The 10,714-nt window shown below is 49.5% G+C and overlaps 1 protein-coding gene across 1 annotated transcript in view; it reads left to right on the forward strand.

Annotated features, from left to right (window-relative positions):
- Nucleotides 1-2,022: 2,022 nt before the first annotated feature.
- Nucleotides 2,023-10,714, forward strand: part of LOC104627818 (villin-1-like) — a 36,652-nt gene continuing 27,960 nt past the window's right edge. Inside the window, exon 1 of the mRNA XM_010296194.1 lies at nt 2,023-2,072. The gene's annotated coding sequence lies outside the window, so the exon portion shown is untranslated. The remainder of the gene's footprint in view (nt 2,073-10,714) is intronic.

Genomic DNA, 10,714 nt, shown 5'->3' on the forward strand with positions numbered 1-10,714 from the left:
TCCTTAAAAGCTCACCAGGATTATTTACCACTTATTCACTGTGGCGGTTGGAAAGGAGTGAGGACAGGCAGCTCAAACACCACCTGTGCATGAGCCTGAAGTGTACTACCAAAGCTGTGGGTAGAGGAATGACACGCTTCATCCCAGAGCTCAAATTGATGTGGCCGCAGCCATGGAAACGGGTTGGTTTACATCAGCATATATCAGCACTGAAGAGGACCCAGACACACAGCAGCTATTAATTAAACCCTTGGTGCTGTGGATAATGACTTCATGCGGCAAAAGGGGAACCGGAGCACGATGGAGTTTGGTGCCAATCCTCTGAGATCTTCAGATGTCCTCACCCCATCTTCTAACGCCTCCAACCAGAGCTGCTGGTGCATGACCCTCACCGCTGGGCCAGCAGTGGGCTTGAGGTTGACTCCAAGGATAAAAGCAGACCCTGTCACAGGTCCTCATCTTCTGTAGAGTGGAGGAAGACACAAAACATGGTTCCTCTGTTCCCTGCAACAGAGGAAGACAGCATGATGAAATGAAAAGAATGAAAAATGAAAGGTGAAGGCTGTTACAGGTTTTATGATCTGTGGCCTGCTGACATTAAGGGATAAATTGCTTGCTAAGAGTCAGTTTTGCATCTTCAACCATGAAACTAAGATCTTTGAAGTGTTCCTTTCCGATATGGGCACACCCAGGCTGAATGAGCAGGTTCAACCCGCACTGTAATTTGCAGCTATCTGTGATTAGTGGTACGCCGGTCTGTAGCTAATGTCATGGGTATTTTGGGGGCTCTTCCCATTACAGGCCCCTTAGGTCTAAGAGTGGCCAATGGACAAGATCTGTGGAAACTGTTGGTTTAAACCTATTCTGACACCTAGTTTAGCTGATGAGCTGATCCACATCTATTTTCAATTTTATGTGGGTTAATCTAAAAAATGAAGGAAATGGCAAGAGAAGCTTGATACATAGGAAGGGGAGGACTTGGATGGATCCCAGTCCAGTGAGGCTGTGTAGCCTCCATCCTTGGAGATGCTCAAAACGCAGCTGGGTCCCCCAAAGGCAGAGCCGCCAGCTGACAAGAGGGTAAGCAGCAGTGCCTCCTCCACACCTCCCCAGCGAGGGAGCAGCACCGTGCAGATGCCAGGCAGGAGCAGCTGGGAATGAGAGGAGATGGTCTGTCTTCAGGTGACCCACAGCCAGTGGCATCAGGGCGGCTTTCAGACAGGGTGACTGCCAATTACAGCAGCGTTGCTTTTTCTTAACGATAAGCTATGATATCGCAACACGTGTCCACGGCACAGCTTTCTGCTGCAGAAGGTGGCTACAGCAAACACTGCCAGCTTCGCTGGGGTTTTCTGGTTTATCATTACTTTTCTCCTGGGAGGGCAGCCTGGTTGCATGCTCCAATGCTCCCTTACGTTCCCATTTCAACCAGTAATCTTGATGGCAATCCTCAGCCCTGCTCCCCATGGCCCCGGGCTGCACACACACCCAGGGCTCCAGCCTGGGGCGCGGGCAGACCCAGCTCAGCCTCGCAGGGAGCGCGGGAGCAGGCTGTCTGCCCCCAGCACCCCTCCCCTTGGACTAGTTGTGCCAAAATTCGGGACAGTCAGAGGCAGGGACTGGAGCTGGGACTCTTGGGCCCAAGCGTTAATGTGGCACTGAGCAGCACCGTTCCTCGCTTTGTCCAGCAGAGATGGAGAAGAGGGGGGAAAAAACCCTCCCCTGCCCTTTTAAATCTGGACAAAACAGGTTTCTAATTAAAGCAGCACTTGGTCAGTATTGCTCCGTGAACGCGGAGCTGGTGGGTATTTGATGCAGAGAGTTGGTTGAAACTCTCTGGTACCGACTCCCTCTTTGTCCCTCCGTGAGCGGGGAATGGGTGTGATCTCCGAGTAGGAGTGTCTCTGCGGTTAAGTAGAGGATTGAATTACCGAACACGGCTGTTCCCGAGCTGACAAGGTAGCAGAACAGCAAACAAAAGTGCCTTGGAACTAGCACACCGAAGAGGAGAGAAGGCGCTGGGTCTGGCGGAGAAGGGAGACCTGCGAGGACACCGCGTGCTTTCCAGCAAGGTAAGCAGCTTCCCCGCACCCCTCTTAGCTTTATTTCCAAAGACCAGAACCGTTTGATGACTTTTGTTCTGTGAGATAGTAAGAAACAAACAAAAAATTAATAGATTTCCTATTTTTTTTAAAAAACTGCTCACCTGGTGTAAGCCAGGTTGACTTTACTGTAAAGCCATGAGCCCATCCTGATTAGCACTGTTTGGGGCTGGAACGAGCAGCTATCTCAGCTCGCCGAGAACCCGGCCGGGCTACATATCGTATCGGCTCTGAGGACACATGCTTTTCATTTAGCTCTCTGCACAGACTGGCTTTGATTTCACACAACGAGCAATTAACGCTGTTTTGTTTTGGCCTGGTTTGGTTTGTGTTTTGCTGCCATGGGGATGTGCTGAAAGCTCGCCTGCCTTTGCAACGTGGTTATGGGTCCAGGCAGCGACAAAAAAGTCGTTGGAAGTTCTCATGGGTAGGTCTTGTTGTCTTTTAATCAATAGATCTGCTAATGGCTGAACTGCTGGGCTGTTTTGCTCTGTAAGTACAGAGTGTTTTCTCATCCTGTCCGTTTGAGATGCAAATTGCACCGGGATATAATTGAGTTGTAATGGAGTTGAGCTGTGGGCTTACTTGCCAGTATTTTTCTTAGGCATGCCTATTAACATAAATATTTAACACAAAGGAGAACCAATATGAATTAGCATCTGTGGGAGGTTCGCACTTACTCAAGGCTTACCCCAGTACAGATGTAAGCCAGCGTTATGAGGGCTGAAGCGAACTGGCCCCACAAGAGCAGCACTCAGACGGTGAATCATCCAGGTGTTCTTTACACGCCGCCGCTGGATGGGCAGATTAGAGCCTGCAAAACAGAGACCAGACAGTCAGACAGCGTCAGCCTGCCTTGTTGTGGGGCTTTACCATACCCTGCTGAGCTGGCTGAGGTGCCGGGCGGAAGGAAATGCGAGGACGGGCACTAGCCGGCGCGGTGCAGGTCAGGAAAGCCCTGACCATCTCCCCTTGCCTCCTCCTTCTTCCTCCCCATACAAACAGCCTGCCCTTTTCCTCCCCAGCTCCCTTCCCACCGGCGGACACGTAGGTCTCATGACGTTATTTCCTAGGCAGGACTTTGTGGCAACAGTTGCCAAGGTCTCTCAGCTGGGAGCAAAGGTTTTGTGCCGTGGCCGCAAACGGTGTCACCCTGGTCTCCTGCCTTCTTCAGTGTCATGGGGCTTCTGGTTAGGTTGAGATGACAAAACCCTGCTCTTGCATGGCCAAGGGTGATGAAGATGCTCACGGTGTCTCCTGCTCTTTTCCATGGAGCCGCACAAGTTTTTCTGGACTTTAAGCGTGGAGGTTGTTACTGTTTCTGTTCCGAGCCCCCGTGCAGGTGTGGGACATGTGGCGTGGAGGAGATGCACCGTGGACTCTGTGACTCCAGGATGGATCTGTCCTGCAGCCTGCTCCTCCAGCACTGCCCGTGCTGCAGTTGTTCATCCCCGGCTGAGCAGGGGACCGGCTCAGGCACCTGCCCCGTGCTTGGAAGGTGCTGGGGCTCTGCTCTGTGCCAGGCTCGTCCTGCCGGACCAGAAGCCTTCCCTCAATTTTAATAGAGCTAAATACATGGTAGCCCACTTGCAAGCAGAGCCCTGAAATGCCCTGCGCAATGAAGCGGAGCTCGGGGCACAGTGAAAGCCTTGGTGCTGCCTTTGTGCCACCTGGCCCAGCTCCATTTTAGCCACCCCTGGGGAACGCACGTGCCACCACCACCCGCCCTCGGGGTCCCTCCTTCGTCACAGGGAACGGGCTCTCTTGCAGCCTTCTGAAGTTCCCTCTGGAACTGACACAAATCCACGGGTTGGGCTTCCTATGTATGAAATGTCCAACTGCATGCGGAAGGACACCCAAAATCTCTCTCCTCCAGCTCTTTGTTTATTCACATCTATTTTTCAGCTTCTGTTGGCCCCTCAGAGAAACAGATCGTACAGTCACAAGGGATATATGCTCCTACGACTCATTAAAACCTCTCTTCTCTTGCTCTCTTTTTCCACATAATACAGCCCTGGAAATGGGCCTAATTATGATTTATCCTGGATGATTATACATTTCCACTGTATTTCCACCCATTCTGGGTGTAAAAGGAATGCAGAAAGGGGTGAATATTGTCAGTAAGTCTTTGGCATCCTTCAGACCGAAAAGTCCTCTGAGATGTAACGTTTAATTTCCAACATCAGACGATGTGCATTTGCTTGAGTTGCCGTGATTTCCAAGGACCTCTGCTTGAAAAAGAAATCCTACCATTTGTTATCCACCTTTATCTGAGCCTATTCGTGCTTATCTGAGGCAGTGCTGGGTAGAGTAACAGTGAAACTTGTTATTACCTTATATCTACGTCAAAGACATGAGGCATAGGGGATGCTAAATTGCATGGTTGAACTCCTGGGCAGTTCCTGTGGAATGAGCTATTCAGAGCAGCCAACCTGTCCTACCTAAAAATGTCCTGATGCCATGCCCTGGGATGAAAGAACAGGTTTCTGTCCGGCCCTTTATTTAAAACTGCTCTTACAAAAACAGAAACAGGCAGTGCTAGAAATCATATTCTTTTTTGGGGTGATAGAGACTATCTAGATACCCACCTTCCCTTTGGGAGTGTGCTAGAGCCTGAATTGCTGTACTTTGTTGCTGTCTATGAAATAGCTGTCCGGGTTTGAGCAAATCCCACCCACCCCAATCTTTCCGATGCCTGATTTCCTTCCCCATGCTCAGACGAAACTCCCATTGGAAGCTCGGAGTGCAAAAGGCAGTCCCGGGTGAATGCCTCTTTCTAAAGCTGTTTGCAGTATTGCAGGGATGTTTCACCCATCCGGCTTTGCGCAGCTGATGTGCTACTCTCTCAAAGCTGGCCTTCATCTCTGCCAGGATGGGACTGCACACTCCTCCCGCACCCGGGTGCTGTGCTTCTGCGTGGGCTGGGTTTCACTTTTTATGCCAAGCAAGTGCGAGACACACGGCCCTGTGGGTTGGGGCTTTGTTCCTTCCTGTGCCATGTCCGTGGAGAGCGGGCAGGAGCCCCGGAGCTGGGCAGCGCAGGGTTTAGCTCACAAAATCGTGATGGACCAACACCATCCATCATAAAGCTCATGATACCACAGGGGAAAAATTATGCCTCCTTATTGCCCCATGTTCCTCTGCCCCTCATTCCCAGTAATCCCCCTCATCTCCATTTGCCCTGTTGTTTCTCTGGACCCCTTTCCTACCACAACAGAGAATAGCCACCAAAAGCCATCTCAGGAAGGAAACACAGCCACGATGTTTCCTGAGGAGTGGGATGGTGCTCCTCAAGGAGCAATCACTTAAAGAGAGGAGATGCAGGTGGAGACTGAGGGCACCCACAAAGTCACCGGATGAGCAAGAGTGACCTCACAGCACACGCTGGTTTGGAAGGGCTGGATGAAACAGTGATAAATACCCCACGTACGTGGCTCTGAACATCCTCTGGTTTCACACAAGCTTAGAGGATAATGCTAGTATGGGTGACTGGTACCAAAAAGGCAGGTGTTGCTGGTGTTCCCTTGAGAGAAGATCTCCTGAAGGTCTGTCTCCATTTCAAAGGCTTTAAAGCTCATATAAAGTAACTCACACTTTGGCTCAGCACCCCATCCTTAAACGTGGAAGCCTGGGTTGGGGTGGTTGGTACCTGCTTGTTTTGACACAGTTTGGGTGTCTTTCGGCAGAGTTGTGTCATCCAACAAACACAAAGGGTGAGCTTTCCTTTGCAGCTTGAGAAACAAACCTTCCCCTGGAATAAATCCATTGCTTCTCATAGGGCCAGCAATGGAAATGCAGAGTCACCTATGGAGCACCATGTTAGGTCCAAGTCATTTCATTTGCAATCTGAAATCTAAACCTGTTTTTTTTCCAGAAGCCCTGGGTTTTCTTCCCAAGTTTGATGTGATGCTCGCAGGTCTGAACTGGAGCAAAACTGGAACAGTCCCTTCCTCTTGATGGGGAGGGATGGGTCAATATTAATCTTGCCACTTTCCACTGGGAAGCCAATGCTCTGGGAACCGTTTGTCCAGCTGGTCTGAGTGGACCCAGACGAGCACCCCTGCTCCATCACCATCAAAGAAAGGTCTTCATAGCCAGGGCTTATTCAGCTGCACTAGTTAAAGTGTGCACCAGAGAAAACCTGCTCTTTATCTTGCACACGTACATGTAGGCACATAAATGCATGCACATTCTTACAATAAATATAAAACTGTTACATGCAGTAGCAAAAATCATTAATTCTTGGACTTGTTTGTTGAGACGGAAAGGCTGGGGGGGGCCTGGTGCTTGGGTTTAGCTGTGGCTTGTTTGTGGTATTTGGCTCGGTTCATGCTGGCAGATCTGGCAAACAGGGTCTCAGGGGCACGGTGGATGGGACTGAGCTCCCACACTCTGCGGGAGGTGAAGGGCAGCGTGGCAGGCTGGGCTCTCTGCCCGGGGGTTTGCCCCGTAGGCCAAGGGGACAGCAAGTCCCTCCTGACTGAGATTCACCAGATCTGCCCTAGACCCAACGTCAGGATGAGGGGAACCCAGGGAGAGCCCTGCTCAGACTTAAGCACCTAAAACTAAGACAACCAAGCGAGGGTGGGTGAATGCCAGCCTCTAGCCCCCTCCCTTTCCTTCGGGCTCTTTTAACCCTGCATAGGAAGCAGGGAAAATGCCTTCTTTTGAGGGTCTCCCTCGACTTCCAGCTGTCACACCCTTCCCATAAGCTTTTGAAGTGCAGGTGCTGCCCAGGGCTCAGGAAGCTCTTGCACAGGTGACCAAACACACACGCTCTCCTCCTTGATGTCTCAGCTCTTGTTTTACTTACCTGCAGTCATTAGGTTAAATAATGCTCCGTTAAATTGCTGATGTGGGAGAGGATCATAACTTTTTTCCTGGAGGTGTTAAGTAGTTAGAAGTTTGTTTCTGAGAATGTTTATAGCCTGAACCACTTCTCTGGAAACCAGGAAGAGGAATTAAAATGGCTTCAGCTTTGTTTTCCTTCTACATGCATCTCCTGCCCCCGCTGTGGCACAAAGCCCTGCCTGCGGATGCAGTGCTGGTCCTGAGCCAGTGATCTCTCCCTTTCACCAGTGGATAAAGAGCTGAAAGAAAGGAGAGATTTGTTCGTAATGAATTGGCAATCTACATGCTCGCCTTTCTCCCGGGATGGCTCCGTACCATTACTGACTCAATAACCTCTGAAGAGGAGCCGGAGGTGGAATGGATACCTCTAAAGTAGGTGTGCACCAAGCTGCGTTATTTTATTTGAAAATAATGCAGCTGGCACCATACCAAGGGCAACGCTGCTGCAAGGCGCTTGCACGCCGAAGGCTTTTAGCAGCTTCTTGTGCCACTGTTTTTTCTCACAGATCTTCAGAGGGAAGAGTTTGTTACCAGGCACTGGGACTGATCTCGGGGGGAAGTTACTGCAGATCAGACTCTGCTGCTGCCTCTGAAAGCTTTGAGTCTAATAGGGCTGCCCTCTCCATGCAGAGATGCTACCTGCCTGGCAGAGCCTGCTGCTTGCAAAGGCATCCCAGGGAAGAAGGACTTCCCAGGAAAACAGTCAGTCAAGAGCAGGGTGGGTGCTCTAACCTTCTCTATAGGACACCAATGCAAGGACTGCCAGCCTCCGCGTTCAGCCAGTTTGTTCTCCCTTTTCCAGCGCCAGTCACTGCTGAGGACTGGGCTCTGCATCCAGCGTGATGAATGTGGAAACTCAGACTGCATGACTTGGGAGTTGTGGCGGGTGTTAAGGCTTTCAGATTTAATTGTCAATACATTGTTCTTACATTGTTCTTACATTGTTGAGAAGTTTGCTGGGACAATACAGCTCTACTGTTCCCAGGAAAAATAGTCAGTTGTTAAAATTTTAGAGGGAGGATTCAGAAATAGCAGCAGTTTGGGAAAAATCTGCTCCTACAAATCAGTTTCCCAAGACCATCTGCTTGAAGTTCAGACTGCTGGAAAGCTACCAGCACTGAGATAAACAGAGAGGACAAAGGAGGTCATAAAGAGAGGTCTGGAGAGATGAGCAAGATTTTCTGGATGGAGCAAGGTGTTGAGCTAGGATTTATGGCAGGTGGAAATGAGGCAGCTGCAGAGACTAGGCAAAGTCAGAGGAGATAAATCGTGAGTTGCCTGCCCTTCTAAATCAGATGTCCTCTGAGCAATTTGAAGAGACAGATGAGATACAGATTGAGGGCTGTTGCAACTTGGAAGGTGGTTATTTCCCAGAAACCTAGTACTTCCTTGTGCTCTTTTTAAGTAAGGAGCAATGGTAGGTTTGGAGAGTTAATGCAAAGTCCGTCTGCATGTGGCTCACAGGGGGTTGAAAGGTAAAGGCTCACAGCATCAGTGGTTTTCTCAGAAAGACTGTGTGTAAGCTACTAAGTCGGAGATGCCAGAGGTGGACAGGGGATGACGGCACAGATTATAGAAAGACACACTAAGCCGAAGGTCTGCTTCTTGATAATGCCTGGGATGGTGGTTGGAGATGGCGGAGATGGTGCAAGGTTCAAGAGATAGAGCAACTGGGTCCTGAGGGGACAGGTCAGCTTTTGTCAGACAGGGCAAACTGGTTACTGCTCATGCAGAACTTTAGAAGTTACTTGTTTAGGTGGATCCAGGATTGTGCATCCTTTGAATTTACTAAACAGGGAATTCAAACCTCTTCTGAGCAGTTTGAGAAACCATCAAGAACATACAATCATCTCAGTGATTCTCCTCTTCATCCCAAGGCCTTTAAGTCTTCACTCACTTTAACACTGAACAGAATTCGGCATCTCAGTCCACAGCATCCCAGCCCTTGCCCCAGGAACAAAGAATAGAAAAGACCAGTTGCCTGTGATGGCAGGTAGTTGTTTGGATGAGACATGATCTGATGATCCCTGGCAGCTATTCGTGGAGAAAGGGAAAACCTGCCCATCTGAACCCAGTGAAGTTCCTTCTTTGCTCCAGAGCCGTTGACTCTGAGAAGGTAAGCAAGAAGCTTCTTCACAATCTTAGTTCATCCTGTTCATCTCAAGTTTTTTGGTCCATCTCTACTTAAAAGAAGACTAAAAAAGCCCTTCAACCCCTTTCATGATCCACCCAGATTGGTAGCATGGATAGGTGATCTTTTCTGACCTGTGGAGGTGGCTGAGTGAAGCCCTGAAGCAGGAGGATCAATCCATGTTATTGCCTTAATGCCAAACCGATGCGAACGTGCAGCTTGCTGGAAGTGCAGCACCTGAACAGGGGCTCATGGTCACAGACCCCTGAGGAGCCAAGCCCAGAGAGCACACCCCAACCATTTAGCTGTCTCATTTCAAAGACTTAAATAAAGGCGAGCCTGCCAGCTTCCCTAATAAGCTGTTCCAATATTTAATTGCCCACCGTGATCAGAAATAGCATCTTATTTCAAGGCCTGTTTTACGTAATTTTAGCTGCCAGGCAACAGCTCTTTCCAAGAAGGCTGAAGTGCTCTCTGTGGTCAGCCAGGCGCGTCTGTGCAGAGCCCTCTCCTTGGCAGGCTGACCACATCGAGCTCCTGAACCTGGACTTCATGGGACCTAGAGGAGGAGGGTGAGCTGAGCTGTACTTTTCCCTCTCTTGTCACCCCCCCAAAACACATATCCCATCCCCTGCCTCATCACCATGTCCCAGCACATTACCAACATGTAATGCAATTCAGCTTCTCTGATCGCAACCCTTCCTGTGATTGTGCAAGAGGATCAGAGCTGTCACCAACACCCACATACACATATGGATATGTATGTTGCAGGTGCTCTCACCTATGCAGCCTTTGCCTTCCTGCCAAAAAATTGGAAGAGGATGTAATGTGACTGAGTGTGTGACAGCATGAGAGAGAAGACAAGCCCCATTGCTGGACCTCCCTACCTATCATTTGCACATGAGATGGATTTCTCCTCTTGCAACAGGAAAAAGAAGACAGCTTATATTGGTTGAGTGCTGTACTTCTGGACAGTCACTCGCTAGGGACAGTCACCGTTCAAAGCAATGATCCCAAGCAGTAGCTGATGAGCCACACAAGGTAGCTCAATATTGAATTTCATCCCTCTGGACGAAAGAAGAGTTAACCGCTGTCCTCTTTGCAAACAAAAAATGGCACCTACTTGGGCCCAGATGCCCAACTATAATGGAGACAATGAAAGCAATTCAACAGCCCTGGTTTACCTCATCTAGTGCCAGTCCAAGTATTCCCAATAATTAGGCCTTTCAGCCTGGAAAGGCTGGAGCCACAGCTGCTTCCTATTTTCCCAAAGCTGTACAGAGCATTAGTCATTTCACTGGGGTTTTTTTATTACTGTGACTACAGCCGAGTAAGTGCGCCGCCAAAACCCAGACAAGCCAAATCAGGCTTAATTCAGAACGTACTTTGGGAGTTTGAAATGATCTCCTATCCCCCTTCTGAGTCCTTATTTTCCCTCCCCACCCAAACAGACCTGAGTCTGCCTGAAGAAATGTCCTGCTAGGTCTGCTTTCTCAATACGTGCCAGGTTGAACAAAATGAAGTAGTGATTGCTGGCACTTCCACCCCAACTGTTATTCATTAGCCAATCTTGGGAGTGACCTTGACACTTAATTAGTCATCTAGTCCTTCCTGAAGGCAAAGCTTTTCC

This window comes from Phaethon lepturus, unplaced genomic scaffold (assembly GCF_000687285.1).
Source record: "Phaethon lepturus isolate BGI_N335 unplaced genomic scaffold, ASM68728v1 scaffold5521, whole genome shotgun sequence".
NCBI classification, from domain to species: domain Eukaryota; kingdom Metazoa; phylum Chordata; class Aves; order Phaethontiformes; family Phaethontidae; genus Phaethon; species Phaethon lepturus.